The sequence below is a fragment of the Muscardinus avellanarius genome (genome assembly GCF_963383645.1).
Source record: "Muscardinus avellanarius genome assembly, chromosome: 1".
Classification (NCBI taxonomy): domain Eukaryota; kingdom Metazoa; phylum Chordata; class Mammalia; order Rodentia; family Gliridae; genus Muscardinus; species Muscardinus avellanarius.
Genome location: NC_137786.1, coordinates 91,446,091 through 91,468,946, shown reverse-complemented (window position 1 = coordinate 91,468,946; position 22,856 = coordinate 91,446,091). Strand labels below are relative to the sequence as shown.

The 22,856-nt window shown below is 33.9% G+C and overlaps 1 pseudogene across 1 annotated transcript; it reads right to left on the bottom strand.

Annotated features, from left to right (window-relative positions):
* Positions 1-2,933: 2,933 nt before the first annotated feature.
* LOC308270536 (F-box only protein 32-like) lies at positions 2,934-3,803 on the bottom strand (annotated as a pseudogene). The gene has a single exon. The product of its transcript is annotated as an F-box only protein 32-like (transcript).
* Positions 3,804-22,856: the final 19,053 nt, after the last annotated feature.

Below are 22,856 nucleotides of genomic sequence, written 5' to 3'. Positions count from 1 at the left end.
ACAGGAACTAAACATGAATGTCCATTATCATCATTTCTTTTCAAAACTGTACTTGAGATTCTAGCCAGAGGAATAAGGCAAGAAAAGGAAATCAAAGGCAGTTCTTTTACAGACAGTAAAAGAAGAACTAAAACTGTCACTATTTGCAGATGACATGATGCTACACTTAAAAGACCCAAGATATTTAACCAAAGTGCTTATATAACTGATCAACAAATTCAGCAAAGTTTCTGGATACAAAATCGATCTTAAAAAGTCAGAAGCTTTTCCATACACCAACCATAATTCCACTGAAAAAGAAATCCATAAAACACTTCCACTAAGGATACCCCAGGCTGAAGAAACCCTGTTTCCAAATAAAAAGTATAAAATAGGTCTGGGAGTGCAGCTGGGAGGTAGAAGGGCTTCCAGGAACCTCAGCACCAACAAAATAAATAGATAAATAAATAAATAAATAAATAAATAAATAAATAAAACACTGAGATGGAAATCTGACCAAAATAGGTAAGAAGCATCTAGGAAGAAAATTATAAAATTTGAAAAAAAGAAATCAAAGAGAACATTAGGAAATTGAAAGATCTTGAAATACCTATTAAATTACCAAGGTCATTCCCCAAAGACATAGTAAAATCAGTCCTTAAATTCATTTGAAACAACAAAAACACTATAATAGTCAAAGTAGCTCTCAGCAAACAAACAAAACATGCAAAATGAATCATAATACCTGACTTTAAACTCTACTACAAAGCCATAGTAATAAAAACAACATAGTATGTGCATAAAAACAGATACACTGACCAATGGAGCAGAATAGAAGACTCAGAAACAAAGTCACACACTTATAAACAATTGATTTTTGACAAAGGAGCCAAAAACATACACTGAAAAAGAGCCTGTTCAACAAAGGTGTTGACAAAACTGATTAACCATATGCAGAAAAATGGAAATAAATCTCACTTTCTCACCCTGAGTAATAGTTAATTCAAGATAAATCAAAAATTTAGAAATTAGACCAGAAACCTTGAGGCTCCTTGAAGAGTGCATAGGTCCAACACTGCAACACATAGGTACAGATAAAAACATTCTCAGTAAGACTTCAAAGACACAAGAAACTAATAGGCAAATCAATATGTAGGATTACATGAAATTGAAAATGTCTCATAGAGCAAAGGAAATTACCAAGAGTCTCAACTGAGAGTCAACAGTATCGAGGTTTTTGCTAACTATTCCTCCAAAAGAGTACTAATATCTAGAATATGCAGAGAACTCAAGAAACTTAGCACCAATAAAACAAATAACCCAATAAAAAATGGGCACATGAACTAAATATATACTTCACAAAAGGTGAAATTTAAATGGCCAATAAATGTGTGAAAAAATGCTCAACATCATTAGCAATCAGAGAGATGCAAATCAAAACTATCCTAAGATTTCACCTAACCCAAAATAGAATGGCAATAATTAAAAACACAAACAATAACAAATATTGGCAAGGATGTGTTGAAGTTAGAACTCTAACACATTGTTGGTGGAATTGCAAATTAGTGCAAAAGTATAAAAAATTCTCAGAAGAATGGGTACAAACCTACAATATGATTCAACAATACCACTTCTGGGCATCTACTCAAAAGAATTGAAACCAAAATATCAAATGAATGACTGCATATCTATGTTCATAGCTGCATAATTCACAATTTCCAAACCATGAAAGGAGCCAAGATGTCCATCAACAGATGAATGGATTACAAAACTGTGAAATATGTATAAATTGGAATTTTACTCAGCCATAAAAAAGAACAAAATTACATTATTTACAGGAAAATGGATGGAACTGGAGAGCATTATGCTAAGTGAGATTAGTCAGTCACAGAAAGTAAAAAATTGGATATTCTCCTTAATATTCAGAAGCTAGGGAGTAAAAGGGTCATAGGAATTATAGATGAAGAAGGAAAATCTATAGATGAGCAGATAAGGAGGCCTAACTTATGGTGATGAGAGGGGGAAGAGGGAAATTCCATAATGTACATGATGTACATTCACAAACATATCAAAACCAAACTTGAGAAGGAGGGAGTCGGGAAGAAATTGGGAAGGGAATTGGGGAAAAGCTAAATGAGTGACGTGTGCATGTTTGCCTCTACCATTTTGTACTCCATTAAGATGTATGACAATGCACCAATAAATTTTTTTTCCATTTTAAATCACTTTTTATAGTGATTAAAAAACTTACAAGAAAAACAGACACTGTCTATTGGATAATGCACGTTGTCAGAGAGAGAGAGCACTCTATGCTTTTAAAGGTAGACCATTGTGTGGCGTCTTGTAGGATAAGGCTGATGCCTGTGCAGGGACAGATAGGTGGCACATCTTTGCCTTCTCAAAGCAAAATCAAAACCAAAAGCTCAAACATCTCTTATGTGTAGTTTTTCCTTTTTCTCCTCCTCCTCCTCCTCCTCCTCCTCCTCCTCCTCCTCCTCCTCCTCCTCCTCCTCCTCCTCCTCCTCCTCCTCCTCCTTCTTTGTCTAAACGAAAATTTTCACATTTTAGACAAAGAGCATTCTATTTTGTATTTCAGTCTTGCCTTTTTTCTTCCTAGGGGACTATACAGAAGTTTTTACGAATATCAAGAGAATTCCATTTCCATGGCGGATACAAAATACTTACCCTTACAGTCTTGCTCGCAAATTGTTAGAAAAAAAGTTTATTTACAATAGTTCTGCGTTTCCATACCAATTCTAATGTGAAATTCACATTCTTAAATTTCCACCAGCAACTGCATCTCTTCCCCTCCAAGTTCCTCTCAAAGACTTATCTGAGAAGTTTCGAGCCAATGTTTAAAATGTACACTATTTCCAAATGAAGTGTCTAAACTCTGTATTCCCAGCCATCCAATCATCAGGGGGCCCTTCCAAAGTGTTGTCACGTGCTGGGATTCAGAACTTGAACAAGTTGATAAAGTCCTGGGGCGGAAGTGAAATGGAGCAGCTCTCTGGGTTGTTTGCCGTGCACGGATGGTCAGTGCCCTTCCAGGAGAGAATGTGACAGTGTTTGCAAAGCTGCAGGGTGTCTCCATACTGTTCCTTCCCAGCCGGTCCTCGCTGAGCACGTGCAGGTCTGGGGCGGCCTGGCCCAGGCTGACGAGGTCCCGCCCGTCACTCAGCCTCGGCATGATGTTCAGTTGTAAGCATGAAGGCAGGTCGGTGAACGCGAGGCCTTTGAAGGGGGGCCTGGTAATTTGGATGTTGTTCAACTGCTGCTGCCAGTGTAGAATCGCCTCCATTCGATACACCCACATGTTAATGTCGCTCAGGGATGTGAGCTGTGACTTTGCTATCAGTTCCAACAGCCGGACTACATAGTTAAAATTTCTGGAATCTAGAATGGCAGTTGAGAAGTCCAGTCTGTTGAAAGCTTCCCCCAAGGTGCAATATTCATGACGCTCTTTACTACTTCCTTTGTGAACATAGATCCATTTCTCTTGGTGGAAATATGGGTTTTGGGTTTTGCTATTCAGTATGTCCTTCTTTCTCTTCTTGGATGCAACATCATAGTTCAGGCTGTTGAAAAGATTCTCCTTATTGTATACATCTCGGTTGCAGTAACTGCCGAGCTCGCTCACCAAGCCGCCGCTCTTCTAGTCCAGGAAACGCTTCCAGCCGTCAGAGGTCTTCACCCAGCTCTGCCCCGGGGGACCGTCAGTCTTGCCCAAGGAATGGCTTGGAGCAGAGAGCGGGGATGGAGGCCCGGGGCGTCCCTGTGCGGATGCTAGGGTGCGAGAGTGCCAAAATGTTTTTTAAAATCATAAATAAGCACTATTTACTTCAGCAGCTATGGCTTCCCGATTGCCTTTTATTATTATCCATTCACTAACTGGAATCACTCATGTTGTGTGCGTGTGTGTGTGTGTGTGTGTGTGTGTGTGTGTGTGTGTGTGTCTGAACAATTTTGTGATAATTTTTACATGTAAATAAATAATTTTGAAATCAATACTTTTTAAAAATACTAATTTTCTTTTGAAAACATAAATAAGTTACCTGATTTTATCATATATTATTTTTTGAAGTTTTCCAGGGTTGGAAAGAACAAATTTATTGGGTTTTTTTTCTACTTCCATTCACAGTCCTTCTTTCCTGATCCTTTAACTCCCTCCATGCCTTTCTGCTTCCTCATTTTTTTTCTGACTTCCCTTCCCTTGCTTTCCTTTTGATTTCTTTCTCTTTCCTTCCCCTTCCAATTCCTTTTCCTTTCTCCTTCCTGCTCTTTCTCACTTTCTCCTTTTCTGTCTTTTCAATTCCTCCTTCTTTCCTGTAATTCTACATGTTAAAAGGATTATTCTCTAATTCATATATATATATATATGAATTATATATTATATTATCATATATATATGAGTTACATATATTATTTTAATTGGGATAGTCTTTGAATAATAGTTGCTAGGCAAGATATTTTACACTAGGAAAAAATTTAAGAAACAGAAGAATAATGATGGTACATGTGATAAATTTAAAGGAGCAGGGATCCACCATTAAGGATATAGATTGAAGTCTTGACAAGCTACTTTTAGGGACAAAATATTTCTTAGTTCTTTCTTATTTTTCTGCCTAAATATTCTCTTAAAATTTCTCTCTTCACTTAATCTGAGGCTTTGAGTGTTTTAGAGATAAATATAGCAAGGTGTGGTAGTACATGTGGTCTCTAATCTCAACTACTTGAGGGGCTAAACAAGAAAATTTCAAATTTGAATGCAGTCTAGGCAATTTAGTATCATGCTATCTCAAAACAAAATTTTTACAAATACCTAGGAATAGGGATCAGGACTTGAATGACATGTGCTAGACCCTGTGTTCAATTCCCATTACCCCTTTCTCCCAGAACATGATGAACATAACTATACCTATATAAAAAAGTAATAATATAAATTTTTAAAATTAAGGGCAATGATAACAAACACTAAACCCAAAGGCCTGTACTGTTAAGTGTGTTAGGGCATTTTCTAGAGACTGTTATATTCTTTATTTCCCAGTAGGTAGTAAAAATATAGAACTGATTCAACTTATATTTTCTTGTCCTTTTCCTATCTTTTCTTTAAAATAGCATCTTCAATTACAATGATCTTTCCTTAGAAGACTTAAAATAAAACTCCAAGTCTTTCAACAGAAAAATTAATTTTTGTAAAAAATAATGAAAATTATAGTTTAATTTAATGTGCACAAATATAGCTATAAAATACATGACCTAGACTGAGTATATCTAATTAATTCCATGCTATTTATTTCATTGGATCCAGTTTTATTAAAATAAAAAGTGATATTTGCAAAAGGGATTTTGATGATTCATGTGATTTTTTTTATTTTAAGAAATCTTTATAGACTTAAAAAATGCATAACCACATATTCCACATCCCAAATATATTTTTCTTATAGGTCAGTTATCTGTATCACTTTCATTCTATACCAATAATTAACTCCTAACTATGGAATACGTTTTCTACAGACATGATTAATTCTTCATCTTGCTCAAATAATTTTGTATTTATTTAGTCTTTAAATTAAAATACCAACATAAACTCGGCATGATAGCACATGCCTGTGATTCCAGTATTTGGGAAACTGAGACAGGAGGATTGCAGATTCATGGCCAGAATCAGCAATAGCAATTTAGGGAGAACTTCCATAGCTTAGTGTGACCCTGTTTCAAAATAACAAATAAATTAGAATATACCTTGGTTTAATCCCCAGCATCACCAAAAACAAATTATGAAAAAAACACAGACAAAAAAAATGAATGTTTTGTTTTTCTCAAAAGATATTAAGTAGGTAATAAAATAGACAGTAGATATCCTTTCTTGCCCGAGGAAATATTATTTAGAAATATAATATTAGTTTTCTCTAAGTATACTTGTTGAATAATGATTTCTACAGTGTCATCCTGTTGAGACTTTGACACATTTATTTGCATGTGTAACTTTCTTTTTCAGTCTTTCATTTTTTAATTTTTTTCTATATATTATAGATAATCACATGTTTCTGATTGCAAGACACTTTCCTCTTAGATACTCCTTTCATCACTCCAGTGTTTGAGTCCTATAACATTTGCATTTATTTGAAAATCTATTGCCTAAAAAACTTGACTGTTTTGTGGGCTTATGACATGTCCTCAATCCCAACTTATCGTTTGTTCATACGCTTTGTGGTAGGAGAAAAATCAGAACTTGGGACAAATGATGTTGAAATTTTCCAAGTGAAACACATATTTTTCAAGTAGAAAGCTACTTATTCCCTTTCCATTTTTATTATACCTGTTGTATGTTAAGTGTAACTCTTCCAAGGATAGACATTATTTTAGCTGATTGTAGCTTACAGTCCAATTTACCTCACTAAACAATAAAAAACACGATTCAGATATTGAGAGTGGCAAAGCAGAGTACACATTTTTGGTTTACGAGTCTAAATGTGTGTATTGGGAAGAAGAACAAAAACCTGCCAACTCACATTATCCGTATACATCCACATGGATATATATGGCTATTTATTTGTAAACGTGTATATATAAATGTGTGGAACAATAAACATTTGTTACAATTGTATGACAATAATTTATAATAATTATTTCAGTTGATTAAAATATTACCAATGAATATCTGATATTCACTGTCAGTAAGAAAGATACTCCTAAGACTGGACTTTCTCTTTTGATTTCTAAAATATAATTCCACCTTGTTTCCTAAATCCACGTTATTGTTTAGTAAACAAAGATTTGTAACACTGCTTTTCTCAGTACTGCCTATTTTATATGGTTTCTATATCTATTTTGTTATTAATTCAATGAAACAAAATGTATTATGTCGCGCTGGGCATGGTGGCGCATGCTTGTAATCCCAGCGCTTGGGAGGCAGAGACAGGAGGATCATGCAGGTTCAAAGCCAGCGGTGCTGGCTTAAGAGAAAAATAAAAAGTATAAAATAGGTCTGGGAGTGTAAATTGGAGGTAGAAGGGCTTCCAGGAACCCCAGTACTACCAGAAAAAAAAAAAAATTATGTCTTTTGTGTCTTTACAGTGTGCAATTACAGTGTTGAATGCCTTGGAACATAAAAATGAATGCAAAGGTGAATAAGAATAATCAAAATCCATCCTTAAATTATATCATTTCTACAGTTTACCTTCCTTTCTAATCTTGAATTTTTGTACTATCACATACTGTAAGTAAATTCAGTTTTTAACTGAAAGTTTTGTAGAATTCTGACCTATTCCAATCATTTTCAGAATAAATTTTAAGTTTCTAGACATGCTTATATAGACCTCCGAGGGCAAAGGTCTGCTTCTGCCTCCATCATCTTTTTTTATTCTTCTTTATACTTCAGAATTTCTATGCTCGAATAACAGAAAACTTTTATTTTCCAATTGCTTTGTCTTATTTTATCCCTTTTGTGTTCATATTCTCCATACATCAGAAACTCATTTTTTTGTGTATGTAAACACAGTGGAATAGTATTCAGTCATAAAAATAATAAATACACTAATTTGGAACAATATGAATGGAACTGGAAAACATTATATTCAATGACATGTCAGGCATAGAGAAAAAGATCCTGCATATTCTTACTCATACACAGGAGATAAAATATAATCCCAGTATTTGTAAGCTGAGGCAGGAGGATCACAGGTTCCAGGTCAGCCTCAGCTATTTAGTGAGGTTGTCTGCAACTTAGTGAGACGCTGTTTCAAAATAAAAATAGAAAATAGGACTGGGGGATATAGCTCAGAGGTAGAATGGCCCTGGGTTCAATCCCTAATACTGACAAAAAAGAAAGAAAGAAATGACACATGCTAGGAGAGAAGAGAAATTTTAGTGGTTTGAACATCATACATTATATTCATAATATAATTATTATTTAATACTCTACAAATATGCAAATTTCCATGAGGCAATAATTTTAACTTTCAACCAATTTATTTTTATATTGTATTGACTAATATTTTCTATCTAAAAATCAAAATTACATATTTTATATTTTTTAAATTTTGATAAGGAATATATTGAAAATGGAATACATTCAGAATGTGCATAATACACTTTCTCCCCCACTTCCCCTTCCCCCTCCCAAAAATGAGTGTCCAGGTTAACAATGCTATTTTTATATTTTTACACAAATTCGGATGTAGCTCAGCCTTCATTCTCTTCTATCTTTCCATTCTAGCTTTGAAGAGGTTTCTCCTCCATTGTCTGGAGTCCCGCTAGTATCCCTAATACTCTCTAGTTTGAGCATATTAGAGAAAACATATGTCCCTTCTCTTTCTGTGCTTGGCTGATCTCACTTAACATAATGTTCTCTAGGTCTTTCCATCTTCTTGCAAATGACATGATTTTGTTCTTCTTTATAGCTGAATCGAATGCCATTGTGTATATTTCCCATAATTTTGCAACTCATTCATCTGTTGATGGAGACCTAGATTGGTTCCATATTTTGGCTATTAAAAATTGTACTGTTATGAACATGGGTATGCATGATACTATAGTTCTCTGATTTCAACCCCTTTAGAAAGATATCCAGGAGTGGTATTGCCAGATCATATGGTGGATCTATTACTAGATTTCTAAGGAATCTCCACACTGATCTCCATAGTGGCTGAACTAGTTTTAACTCCCACCAACATGGTAAAAGAGTTCCTCTTTCCCCACATTCTTGCCAGTATATGTTGTTATTTGATTTCTTTATGCTTGTCACTATGATCTTCCTGATGACGAATGATGTTGAACATCTTTTCATATATCTATTGTCCATTTGTATCTCTTCTTTTGTAAAGTGTCTATTCAACTCAGTTTCCCATTTCTTGATTGGGTTATTTGTTTTACTAGTGTAGAGTCAAATCCAACATCATATTGAATGGGGAAAAACTGCAAGAATTTACTCTAAAATCAGAAAATAGACAAGGATGCCCACTATCACCACTCCTTTTCAATATAGTCCTGGAGACTCTTGACACAGCAATAAGACTAGAGAAGGAAATAAAAGGAATTCAAATAGGAAAAGAGGAATTAAAACTTTACTTGCAGGTGACATAATCCTTTATCTATAAGATCCAAAGACCTCAACCAAAAGACTACTTGAGATGATTAACCAATTCAGCAAAGTTGCAGGATACAAAATCAATCTAAAGAAATCAGTTGCTTTTTTATGTACCAACAATGAATCCACAATGAAAGAAATAAAAAAAAATTCATTCACAATAACCTCAAAACCAATGAAGTAAACCTAACCAAACATATAAAAGACCTCTACAATGAAAACTGTAAAACATTAAAGAAAGAAATTGAAGAAGACCTTGGAATTTGGAAAGATCTGCTTTGCTCATGGAATGGAAGAATAAATACCATCAAAATGGCCATTCTGCCCAAAATGATCTAAAGATACAATGCAATTCCTGCTAAATTACCAATGACACTCTTCATAGACCTAGAAAAGTCAGTCATTAATTTTATATGGAGAAAGAAAAGACCCAGAATAGCCAAGAAAATATTAAGCAGTAAGAACCATGCAAGAGGCATCACAATTCTTGATTTCAAATTATACTATAGAACAATAGTAGTAAAACCAGCATGGTATTGGCACAAAAATAGGCATTCTGACCAGTGGAACAGAATAGAAGATACAGAAACAAACCCACACACCTATAGTCAATTGATCTTTGACAGAAGGGTCAAACTCATATGCTGGAGAAAATATAGCCTTTTCAACAAATGGTGCTGGGAGAACTGGCTATCCATTTGTAGAAAGATGGATCTAAATCCTTACCTCTCACCATGCACAGGAATCAACTTGAGATGGATCAAAGACTTAGAAATTAGACCAGAGACTGAAGTTATTAGAGAAGGGCATAGGCTCAACACTCCAACATATAGGCGCAGGCAGTAGCTTTCTCAACAAGACCTCCAAAGTGCAGGAAATTAAAGCAAAATTTAACAAGTGGGATGGCATCAAACTTAAAAGTTTCTGCTCATCAAAGGAAACCATCAAGAATTTAAAGAGGAAGCCTACAGAATGGGAGAAGATCTTTACCAGCCACCACTCTGATAGTGGGCTAATATCCAGAACATACAAAGAGTCAACAAAGTTTTAAATTCCATTTGTGCTAAAAATAAAAACAAAAACAAAACAAAATCTGTTACTATCAACTATCTCAACTACTGTTACTATGGTTCTACCATTTGATAAGTAGACTTCTGCTCTAGGCATCATTTCCCCTGTGCACTCATAGCACTTCAGGGCTGACTCATTTTTAATTTGCTTGATACTCTACATTGAAACTCCTGAGGGGTAGCATATCAATTGCTACTTTTTTTTCCCCTTTCGTCTAGCTTGGATGCTTGGATGTCAGAAGACAGTATTTGTAAAGGGGGGAATAGTACATGCTCCACAATCTCTATCATAATTATTCAGTTCTGCCATTGTGGAGTCAAAGCAGTGATAGATGATAAGTAACTGAATTGCCATAGTTACCTTCCAACAAAACTTTATTCAATACAACAGGCATCAGGCCAAATTTAGCTTATGGGATAAAGGAGCTGAACCCTGCTCTTAAGACAATATTAATAATGATATTTCAAGTAAGTGTGGAGTAAGCAAAGGAAGATGTGGTGCTGAAGAGATTATAGCCACTGAATGGAAGCAAATTGTTTTGCAGAGTTAAAAGAAAAAATGCCTTGAGTGCATCTCAGGAATCAGCAAGACCTCATTACATCCCAGGCTCAAGCGTATAACCATGGTAATTTGCCTGAAAGATGTGGATGCACTCTCTTTGTATGAGATCCTAAAAAGTGGTTTCTAGGTTTTTTTTTTTTCCACTGTGCTCAGGTACCTAGACACTTATAGCCCTTGCAGCCATGCTCCACGAGGGCCTCATTACTACTCTAGCTGGTTTTACTCCTGGACATCACCCTTGGAGTGTTGGTTCTGCAAAAATGTAGGAGGCTGGAGTTAAGGGTTTATGGAGGCTTCCACTTAGATTTCAATGGATGGATTGAAAGCCCAGGTACTGAGTAGCAGGGTCAGAATTTGTGAAGCTGTAAGACTAAAGTTAAAGCTGCAAGAGAAACCTCAGGAACTAAATTATAGCAGAAAACTTGGAAAGTCTGCAAAGAAAATTGCAAGGAACAAGCAGCCTAGTGAGCCCAAGAGAGCTTTCATTTGGGATGCAACCATCAAGGCTTTAGGGGAGGGGCTGCCCAAGCCCTCTGGAGATTCCATCTCACCACATGTGCTCTGGATCACTCAGTGTTTGCCCTTCTGGGTTTTAGTCTTGCTTTGGCTCTATCGCTTCTTTCTCTGTCTCTATTTCTCCCTTTGGAATGGGAATGTTAACTCTGTGCAATTTTATATTAGAAGCATGTAACTTGCTTTTAGTCTTTACAAAGACTCATAGATAAGAATTTACCACTCACAGATAAGAGTTTGCTTTGTCTCAGAGGGACTTTAGATTTGAAATTTTGTGCAGTGCTAAAGGTGTTAACAATCTGATGACTTGAAAATGAACCAAACGCACTTTGCATTGTGACATGGGCATGTGCTTTTCAAGGGCCAGGGAGCGAGTGTTACAGCTTGGAACTGGAATGTCCCCCCAAAAGCTCATGTATGGGCAATGCAGCAAGGTTCAGAGGTGGGGCATAGTTGTAGAAGGTTGGTCACTGGGGCATGATCTTGAGAGCTTTATCTGTCCTTCATGGCTTTTTCTCACTTGCTCATTCATTCTCTTGCTCAATCTGCTTCCTGGACACTATGAGGTGAGATCTGCTTTTCCTGTGCCATGTCCTGCCACAAAGCTGTTTCTGCCTTGGAGCCCGTCAGTTATTATGATGACCTCAGAAACCAGGAGCACTAAATAAATATATCTCCCTCAAAGTTATACTTGTCAGGTGTTTTTATCACAGCAACAGAAAGTATGATAGATCACTGCCGGGAAAAAGAACAAAATTATGGCATTTGAAAATTATAATTTTGTTGACCTAGTTCTCGAACTCTTTAACATATTCCCTAAAATTTTTAACACTGAAACAAATTTTTCCTATTGTATTTAAATATTAACATATTTTTGTCATAAAATTCTTCATGTAGAAAAGCATATTATATATTTTATATCAAAAAGTATTTATATTTTTAGAATATTTTAATATCACATATCCATTAATCTTATTTGAATCTTATATTGACTCAGTTTTTATTTCATTATTGATAAAAAAGGCTTTTAGTAAAAGGCTACAATAATTGAATATTCTAGTTAAGGAGTTATATTCATTTTTTTCCATAATAAATCTTCACACCTTTGTATCTAAAAAATAATGCTTGAAAAAATAACTTAGCTGTAATTATACTTTTCTTAGATAAAATGCATTAGTCATTTCTAAAAAATAGTCTGCTTTGGGGTGATGGTTATTTATAATTATCAAGATTTCAAAATAATGGGAAAACAGTGAATAAATAGAGTCAGCACATAACTCATGAAAAATAAAAATATAAAAAGGTAAAAAGAACATAGAAATTATATTTTCTTATAGAAATATGTCTTAATTTTATCTATGATTTTGCACAGATATGTTGAGATTTTGTCAGATATTTTGTTTTTATTCTTTAGGGATGTATAAACAATTTTAATGTTCAGAAAGAATTTCTGAGAGTAAAAATGATATATAAATACAAAGTATTTGCCAGGTATGGTGAAACAAACCTGTAATTCCAATACTTGGAAGGCTGAAACAGGAGGATTACAGGTTGTAGGACAGATTCATAAACCAAGAAAGATTGTATTTCAAAATAAAAATAAAAATTATGGCTGCAGGTGTAGCTTGGGAGTGGAATGCTTCTAATTTAATTCTTAGTACCACAAGACATAAAATAAAAGTAAATGCAAACTAATCCTTTAATTTCGAGGAAGTTTTCAAGGATGTATAAAATTTGTTATAAAAATATAAATCACAATTTTTTAAAAATTGTTTTAACTAGTAAAAATGGTATTTGTATACAAGAAAAACAAAATTTTAAATAATTTCTTGTAAGAGATAGCATTATTTCTTATGTGACCTGTTTTAAACTTTTAAGACTAAAAATTGATAGTGCTTATAATGCAACATATTTAGAATCTGCCCACTTTTGGTGATAAGACTAGATTTTTAAACCCTCTTTTTTAAATCTTTTTTTTTCTTGTTAAATACTCTTTAACTTCTATTATAGGATTAACTTCTGATTTTCCAAAATTACACTCCTAGCCCGGCCTGCTGGTGCACACTTATAATCCCCGCACTTGGGAGGCGGAGACAGGAGGATCACACAGGTTTTGAAGCCAGCCTCTCTGGCTTAAGAGACCCTGTTTCCAAATAAAAATATAAAAAAATAGGTCTGGGAGTGTAGCCCAGAGGAAGAAGGGTTTCCAGGAACCCCAGTACCACACACACACACGCACACACATACACACACACACACATCACACTCCTTGCCTAAATTAAAAAAAAATTCTCTAATTGAGGTGTTAAAATTTTCCTTTATTTGTAACCAACTTTGAATTAATAGGGAAATAAAATTTTTAGTAATGCCTATTTGGCTTGAAATCAACCTCCATAACTTTAAAATTTCTCTTTTATATATATATATATATATATATATATAGTGTGTGTGTGTGTGTTTGTGTGTGTGTGTGTGTGTGTGTGTGTGTGTGTGTGTGGTACTTGGGTTCCGAGAAGCCCTTCTACCTCCGGGCTACACTCCCAGACACCTATTTTTTATATTTTTATTTGGAAACAGGGTCTCTTAAGCCAGCACGGTTGGCTTCGAACTTGCGTGATCCTCCTGTCTCCGCCTCCCAAGCGTGGGGATTACAAGCGTGTGCCACCACGTCCGGCTATTGATACACATTAATTATATGGAATAGTGAATTTTACTGTGGCATATTTGTACATGCATATACTATAATTTGATCAATTCACTCCTCAATACAATTATAGAATGTTTTCACAAGTAGACCAATATTCCTATATTTAATATACTAGCTCCTATATTCAATTCACCATTCATTCAAATTTATTTTGCAATCATCAAAACTAAAAATTTACTAATCATACAATTATATAATTCTATTATCTAAACTTTGTTATTATTTCAGGTTTCATTTAAGGAACCAGGTTAATTTAATTGACTTCCTGTCTTCACTGATTAGTGGCAGTTTCTCAGTCTTTTTTTTCTCTTTAATGGTCTTGACACTTCTGATGAATATTTATCAGTCCTTTGCAGATTATACCTTAATTTTGACTTGTGAGGTGTTTTCTCATGATTCATTTAAGGATATGCAATCTTATGTCATGGTTGTCACATAAGCTTAGTGCCTCTTTCATTGTATGACATCAGCAGGTATATGATATAAATATATTTTATTATTGGAAATGATAATATTGATTGGTGAAAATTGTATCTGTCAGCTACTGCAGTCTAAAGTTACTATTTTTTCTTTATTATTAAGAAATGACTTGAGAGAAATACTTCAAGACCACACATTATATCCCATTTTTACTGTGTGTGTGTGTGTGTGTGTGTGTGTGTGTGTGTGTGTATGTATGTGGTACTGGGGGAAGAACTCAGGGGCTTTTCTACCTCCAAGCTATAATTCCAGACCTATTTTATATTTTATTTGGAAACAGGGTCTCACTAAATTGCTGAGAGCCTCATTCAGTAGCTGAGGCTGGCTTTGAACCTGTGCAATCCTCCTGCCTCAGCCTCCCAAGAGCTGGGATTACAAGCGTGTGCCACCACGCCTGGCTCTATTTTTACTCTTAAACATTAATTTTCATGTCCTTCAGTGACTCTTGGCTGCAACAGTTGTGATTATTGTGTTCTTTTTTATTTTTTTATTTTTATTTGTGCATTGTAGTCATACATCTTAATGGGATATAAGATGGTGGAGACAGACATGCACACATCACCCATTTATTCCTTACCCAGATCCTACTCCATTCCCTCCCGCTGCCTCCTTCTCATGTTTGGCTTAGTAAATTGATATGTTTTTTAAAGTACATCATGTGCATTAGAGAATTTTCCTCTTTCCTCCACCCATTCCCTCAATGAGGTCACCTTATTTGTTCATCTATAGAATCTCTTCTTTGTCTAGAGTTTCTCCTATTACCCATTTTCTCCCTAGGGTCTGCATATTAGAAAGAGTATCCAGTTTCTTATTTTTGTGACTGACTAATCTCACTTAGCATAAACCCCTCTAGTTCCATCCGTTTCCCTGTAAATGACAGAACTGTGTTTTTCTTTATGGCTGAGTAAAATTCCAGTGTGTACATATCCCATAGTTTTGTAATACATTCATCTATTGATGGACATCTTGGCTGGTTTCATAATTTGCCAATGGTGAATTGTGCAGCTATGAACATAGATACACATGCATTTGTTTAGTAGTTTGGTTTCCTTTCTTTTGGATATATACCCAGGATTGATATTGCTAGGTCATATGGTAAGTTCATTCCCATTCTTCTGAGGATCCTCTGTACTGTTTTCCAAAGTAGTTGTGCAAATTTGAGTCCACCCAATATATTAGAGTTCCCACTTATCAGTATCCTCACCAGCAATTGTTTTTCTTTGTGTTTTGAATGATTGCCATTCTAGTTAGAGTTAGGTGAAATCTCAGGGTAGTTTTGATCGGCATCTCTCTGATTGCTAATTATGTTAAGCATTTTTTCATGCATTTATTGGCCATTTGCATTTCATGTCACATTCATTGACTGAAATTCTTTTTGTTTCATTTGTTTATTTAAGTGGTTATTTATATAGGTGTGGATTCATTGGTTTATGTTTTCTTCTATAGTTTCTGTCCCAATCCTCTTGTTCGTTTCTTGATGTTCTTAGTAATATTTTTCCAGCTTTAGTTATTAACAATTCTTTCATATCAGTTTCTGTGCCTTTTTGACATTCTCTTTCCTTCTCTGAGCTTCTGGTATCACAATGTTCTCCAGAATATCTTATAGTTTTGTTATTTTAGTATGGTAACCAATAACTTGTCCAAAGATCTTTTTTTTAATTGGAGAGTAAAATGGATTAAACAACAATGATTCTGGTTTGCCCATTGCTTCCTGAAAATCAGTGCCTTTAGCCCCTTTCAGTAAAAAGAGCTTGAAAAGAATTATATATAATACATTTAATTTATATATAATGTTATAATATACGTAATACATAATTTAATAATATATAATATATATGTAATATATATTATATATTAAATAAACTCATATACTTACAAATATCTATATTTATTTCTGAATCTGTCTACTATGTATTTATTTTAAAACCACAAGTTTACATTGATACTGCCACTAAATGTTAATTATAAGATTAATTTCAACCTTTCTTTTATTTTTATTTGCCATTCTCTCTCTAAAAATGAGAAACCTGATCCTTGGTATCTAAGTTTTATGTATTAAATATATATATATATAATATATATAAATATATATGTGTATTTTATTTATTTATTTATTTATTTATTTATTTATTTATTTATTTATTTATTTTTGGTGGTACTGGTGTTCCTGGAAGCACTTCTACCTCCGGGATACACTCCCACAGGCTAAACTCCCAGACCTATTTTTTAAACTTTTTTAATGCGGAAAAAGGGTCTCTTAAGCCAGCGAGGCTGGCTCTGAACCAGTGCGATCCTCCTGTCTCCGCCTCCCAAGCGCTGGGATTACAAGCATGCGCCCCCACACCTGGCTCAAAGTTATATTTAGTTACTTGTTCAACTTCAATATTCATTTTATAGAGTTTCACAATTTTAAGCTTTATTCAAAATGAGAAATAAATTTATAAACCATTTTACTGTGATACCTTATCAGGTAAATGTAGTTAATATATTTTTGGTATTATGATTAAAAATAATTACAACCAATCACTAAATGTGTGGGTAAACAATGGATTTTATTATTTTTCCTTTGTATTTATTTATTTATTTATTTATTTATTTATTTATTTATTTTTGGTGTTACTGGAAACCCTTCTACCTCCAGACTACACTACATGTGTATTATTGTATAATTATACACAGACCTATTTTATATTTTATTTGGAAGCAGGGTTTCTTAACCAGAGAGGCTGGCTTCGAACCAGCCTGATCCTCCTGTCTCTGCCTCTCAAACGCCAGGATTACAAGAGTTTGCCACCACACCTGGCTTTTTTTTTTGATATTTTATAATAATGCACTCTGATTGGCGGAGGTGGGGTGGTGTTGGGGATTGAACACTGAGGCATTCCACCTCTGAGCTAAAACCCCAGCTATTTTGTTGTTGCTGTTGTTGTTGTTTATTTTGTTTTTTGATTGTTCACTGGGAAGTTAAAACAGGTCTCAATAAGTTTCTAAGGCTGAATTTGAATCTGCATTCCTCCTGCTTCAGCTTCTCAATTACTGGGATTACAAGAATATGCCATCATGCCTAGCTTCTAATGCACTTTATTTTGAGGACTAAAATTTGATGTAAAAATAATTGTCTACTTACGTGTCACACATTTTGAAATGAGTGAAATCTCTTACTATAGATTTCTCAGCAGAGAGAGAATTAGATGGGATACTTGAATCTGTAAGTATCTTATCACATGATTCTTCTGTATATGTAAATTTAGCTACTAAACCAGAGAAGAAATGTCCTTGGATAATTTCGGTTAACTGTCATGCTCACTCTATGGAAAATTCCGAACAAATGAATACACGTTTAGATTCTAAAGCACAATGCACTGTAGATGTACAAATCATTGCCATTATTATAATTGCACTATTATGCCATATTGAATAATGCTACTGAACTACCATTGCATTATACTGGCTAGCAAAGAAAGTGTGTGAATAATCTATTACACTTTCACGGAATAAATGAAAATGCAAAGAATATGCAACATTAAATTAAAAATGCAGTAGATGTATATGCTTAAGTATTTAGTACTAATATTTGGGTAGATGCTAACATATTTTATTGATTTTCTTGCTCACGTTTCTTAGGAGAGATCAATTTTAATTCTTGCTTCTAAAAAATAGTTGCTGCTACTTTTCTAAGCAACATATAGATTAGCAAACATTCTTCATTATAATGTCCTTAAAAGTATGTTTATTTTATCCTAATATGCTGGCAAGAAAATCTAATTTCCAAATATATTTGTATTTGGTGAAAATTTGACTTCTCTCACAGACAAAAGCATATAAAAATAAGATACAGTAAAAGAATAAAGATACTACTTTTCAACATGTTTAAAATGAGACAGCAGGAATTCATGACCGAATGTATAGAAAAACAGACTGCTATTTTTTGTGATAATATTTTGCTTCACTCTTTTTGTACTTAAATGTGTTTCATGCACAATTACCAGTTCTACCTCTTAAAACTGACAAGTAAACAGAGGAAGGGTAACAGCTCGTTCTACTCTGAGACAAAAAACATCTCAAACTTTTAAATACTGGAATAAAAATGTTAAAAATCCAATTAATTAAATTTTAGTTCTAATCAATCATGTATAGAAATAATCAGTTAGAAGTTAGATAAGTATGTACTTATATAAACAAACACATAACACATAAAATTAACCCTACTAATGTTGATTATTTAATATCTTTAAAAATATTATTTAAAGTGTATATTTCATATAATTACATGTATATGTATATATAGTTGCTTAATTTTTATAAATTGGATTTGAAATCCTAAAATATGGTTGCCTAAATTTCTTCTTAATGTTCAGTGTTAGAATGTATAGAATAATCTCAACATTATCACTACTAATTTCTCTTAAAATGTTTATTAAATATCTAATTTGTGGCAGGCACTTTTCTGGATGAGAAGGTGTTGCTGGGAAAATGTTTATCCCTGAAGTGAGTAGTTACAGACACATCCCTCTGAGGCAGTTTACTGCAGCCACAGTTGGGAGGTGTTTGCTCAGGTAGAGGGACAGCCTTTGCTGCCTGTTCTCAGCACAAGCCATGATGGGAGAGGATGCTAGATTAGGCAGAAAATTCCAGGAGAAATGGAAGACTAAAGCCAGACAGGCACCACCATCCCCCAAGGTGCACTGAGGTTTTGTGAAGGAAAGGGTTTGTCACAGAGAGAGAGTGTGATCAAATGACCAAAGCCAAAAGGAGGATCTCAGATGAGTTCAGAGGGATGAGAAGGGCAAGCAGTGAATATGGGGTAAAAACATGAGATGATAATGCAGAAGGAGGCTGATTTGGGCTTAGAAAATGAAGGAAAAGAATATCTTTAAGGTTGCAACATGAAATTCACTGTTTCTCTTTGTACCATTGTTATTTCATTAAGATAATAATTGCTTACTCTGTAACAGATGCTGAGAGTTTTATAATTCACATTTGCAACAATTCTACAAAAAATTAACAATGCTATACTGCTTTTAAACAAGGTGTAAAGATTAATTTGCAAATTTTATATGATTACTAAATTGTTGAAATAGAATTTGAATCTAGGTAGTCAACTTCTCCACTTTTATTTTTTACACTATAACATAGCAACTATCAAATATTTAATCAGATATTGCCCTTTTCTTCATTTAATAAAAGTTGACTTTAACCTTGTTCTATTTACACTATCAGAAGTGCTAAAAAAGTAAGTGTTTTTTTTTTTTTTTGTATTGGACATTAAAGGATTTGTTTGGTAGCTACAAATACCATTTTTTAGAGGAAAAAAAAAAGACAAAAACTATTATTATTATTATTTTTTTTTTGGTGGTACTGAGGTTCCTGGAAACCATTCTACCTCCAGGCTATACTCACAGACCTAGTTTATACTTTTTTTAAATTTAGAAATAGGGTCTCCTAAGGCAGTGCGGGTGGCTTCAAACCTGCGTGATCCTCCTGTCTCTGCCTCCCAAACATGGGGATTACAAGAGAAGTCTATTTTTATGAGATAAATGTGGATATGTTTTAATGATAAAATATTTTTGCCTCTATTTCCCCTTCATTTTCTATATTCCTTAATTTTTTTAATCATTCATTTCACTTTAAATAAGCAACATTTTTACATTCATCTATTTTGAGGATATTATACAAAATATTTATATGATAAATAACTCATAATATATGCATTTATTCAACTTATTAAAATAAATGTCTCCACAACAGTTGTGTGTGTGTGTGTGTGTGTGTGTGTGTGTGTGTGTAATGACATTAAATTGGATGGATTAAATCTCCTCTCAGGATTAGCAAGCACAACGTGACTATCCAAATGCCAAGTCAGTTTGGAGTTTATGATATTTGTATCATTGAATTCCTAATTTTTAATTAAGAGACCAAGTCTATATTTCTGCTTAGTCTGTTCAATTTTATTTGCAGCTAAGCTCATATCTAATTCTTTGTCAATATTTTTACTACTGATCCAAGAAATACCATAAAACAAATTATAACACAATTTTGTGAAAATTTTCACTTTCAAATATAATTTATTCATCTTTCTGCTTGTTGTACACCAGATATTATCAAAATATTTCCTACCTGATTGATTCTTCCCTGCATAGGTTCACCAAGAACATGAAGAAAAAAACCTTCTAACAGGGCTGAGACATTTGAGCCACTTCTACTATGCCTTGTCTCGCCTCATGATTTAGAAAATCAATGGCATATCAGCTTAGTAGTCACTGATCCATGGTGTAATTGCACCTTCTAATATCTTCAGAATAACGCTTCTGAAATGGGCAGAACCAATGACCAGAGGCTAAAAAAAGCAAAAATAAAGAACAAAAACCCATTTTTTCAATTATTTTTCATTTTTTCATATCTGTATTTCCAAAACTAATATTTTCCTTGGAGGCATAAGACTACTATTAAAAATACTTTTATCATATTGATAACATTATTCTTCCAAAGAACTGGTCTTATCATGCTACTGTTTATAGTTACCTACAAATCACCTGTGTATGTTTCTAGTCTAATTAAAATATTAAAAAAATACTTCAGATTTTGAAGTAGAGAACCAAGTGCATCATTCTGTTTTTCAATATGGTAGGAAATTATTCCCACTGCTTTTGTTATGCTGCTTAGAGACATATTAACTAACTAGATAAGAATTCCTCTTTAGGATAAAGTTGTGGTTTAAGTAAATACTAAACAAATTGAGTATTAGCACACAGGGAGAAAGTAAGATTGATGATCTGACAAAACATTAATTAAAAGAAGGAACATTGCCAAGAATTTCTTGTATAACTCAATTCCACATAATTCAAAGGCAAAATTAATTTACTGCTTCTTATTTGACAACAAAGAAAGCTCTTTGTATTGATTATTTTTTTAAATGTGTGCACACATGACATGGTAAAGCTCTATAATCGGAAACACAGTTGTTTAACTTCCGAGGTTTGCATTTAAATTCCAGAACTCCACAGAGACAGGAGAACATTTCTTTGAAATAAAATGAGTTTGCACTTATTTTTGCAGGTTTCTAGGCATACACAAACATCAAATACCCATTTCTGTATTAATTAAAGGAAATAACCCTAAAACATTTGGCAATTTTTACTTTGAGCAGTTGCCAGTTTGCACAGCCCAACATATGCTGAATATTTTATGTACAAATGATTTATTGCAAACTTTACCATTGATGGCTGACACTACTTTTTAGTTTACTTGCCCAAATGTCAGCAGTTTTAAAGATTAAGCATTATTATGTATTATAATGTGGAATATATTTACCAATTTAATCCTGAGAGGCTTCTTTAAAATTGTCTCATATCCTGGTAATTTCAAAAATGTTAATTCCAAATAATGTTATTTTCTATACAAGTAATAGTTTTTAAAAATATTTAATTCCTTTTTTGACATAGCAGAACAAAAAGAATTTTGTTTCAGATACATAACTTATATATATTTAAAAAACGTAATAACAAAATTAGTGCTTCTTAGGCATAAGTATCCAGACAAGAGACCTATTTGCGACTGATGTTTGATTTCTCAACAATAATCACTTCTGAGATACTGGATATTTACCACTTCTGTAGCTTAGAAGATGTAACACCATACTAACTTTTGAACTTTAAATTTTCTGCCCTGGGACTATTGTTCCTAGAAAGAGAACATTAGAATAGAAAAATACTTTGAAAACTTAATTTGGCTCCACAAGAAATCAAAGCCCAGGCATAAATTGAAATTAAATTGCTTTAATAGAAAGTACAATTCCAGGAAAGCAAGTAAAAAAAAAAGGAATAGCAAATTAAGAAAGTAGGAAGTTAATAAATAAGAATTGTACTGAGCTACTGCCACCACATACAACTAAGTATAAATGTTAGATTCCTTTTGCAAAACTCGTTTCTGAAAAAGTAATACATTATTCGTCAGGAAGTCCTTGGCGAGACAGGGGAGGGAGGAAGAGACAGAATCCTCTACCAACTCCTGGTCCAAATGGAATGTTTGCCTCTTAATGTGGAAACTACACAGTACTAGGTTTTGTTTACTTTGTTTGTTCCAGAGGCATGGCTTCCAATCAGATTCTGAGAAGTCTCAGGCCTCTGTGGTAAAGCAAGTCCAGAAAACTTAGCTCAATAGAGGGCTGCATGCTGCACCCAGGTAAGATGCAGTTCTCTTGTGCCCAGGTGAGACTGGAAGAGCTATGGAGATTGGGTCATCACACAAGTTACCAAACCAAAGCAGGACCAACACTCCTGGAGAGAGATGGGGCCAAGAGACACTGAACTGGCAGACAAGAGGTATTTGTATCTAAAACAGATTTCTTTATTCACATTTGAACTAAATTGTACAAATTTGAGTTGATTCTTTAACCTGCGTATGTGTTGAAAAGTATACCAATGGCATAGATACAACTCACAGTCTTTAAGTGAA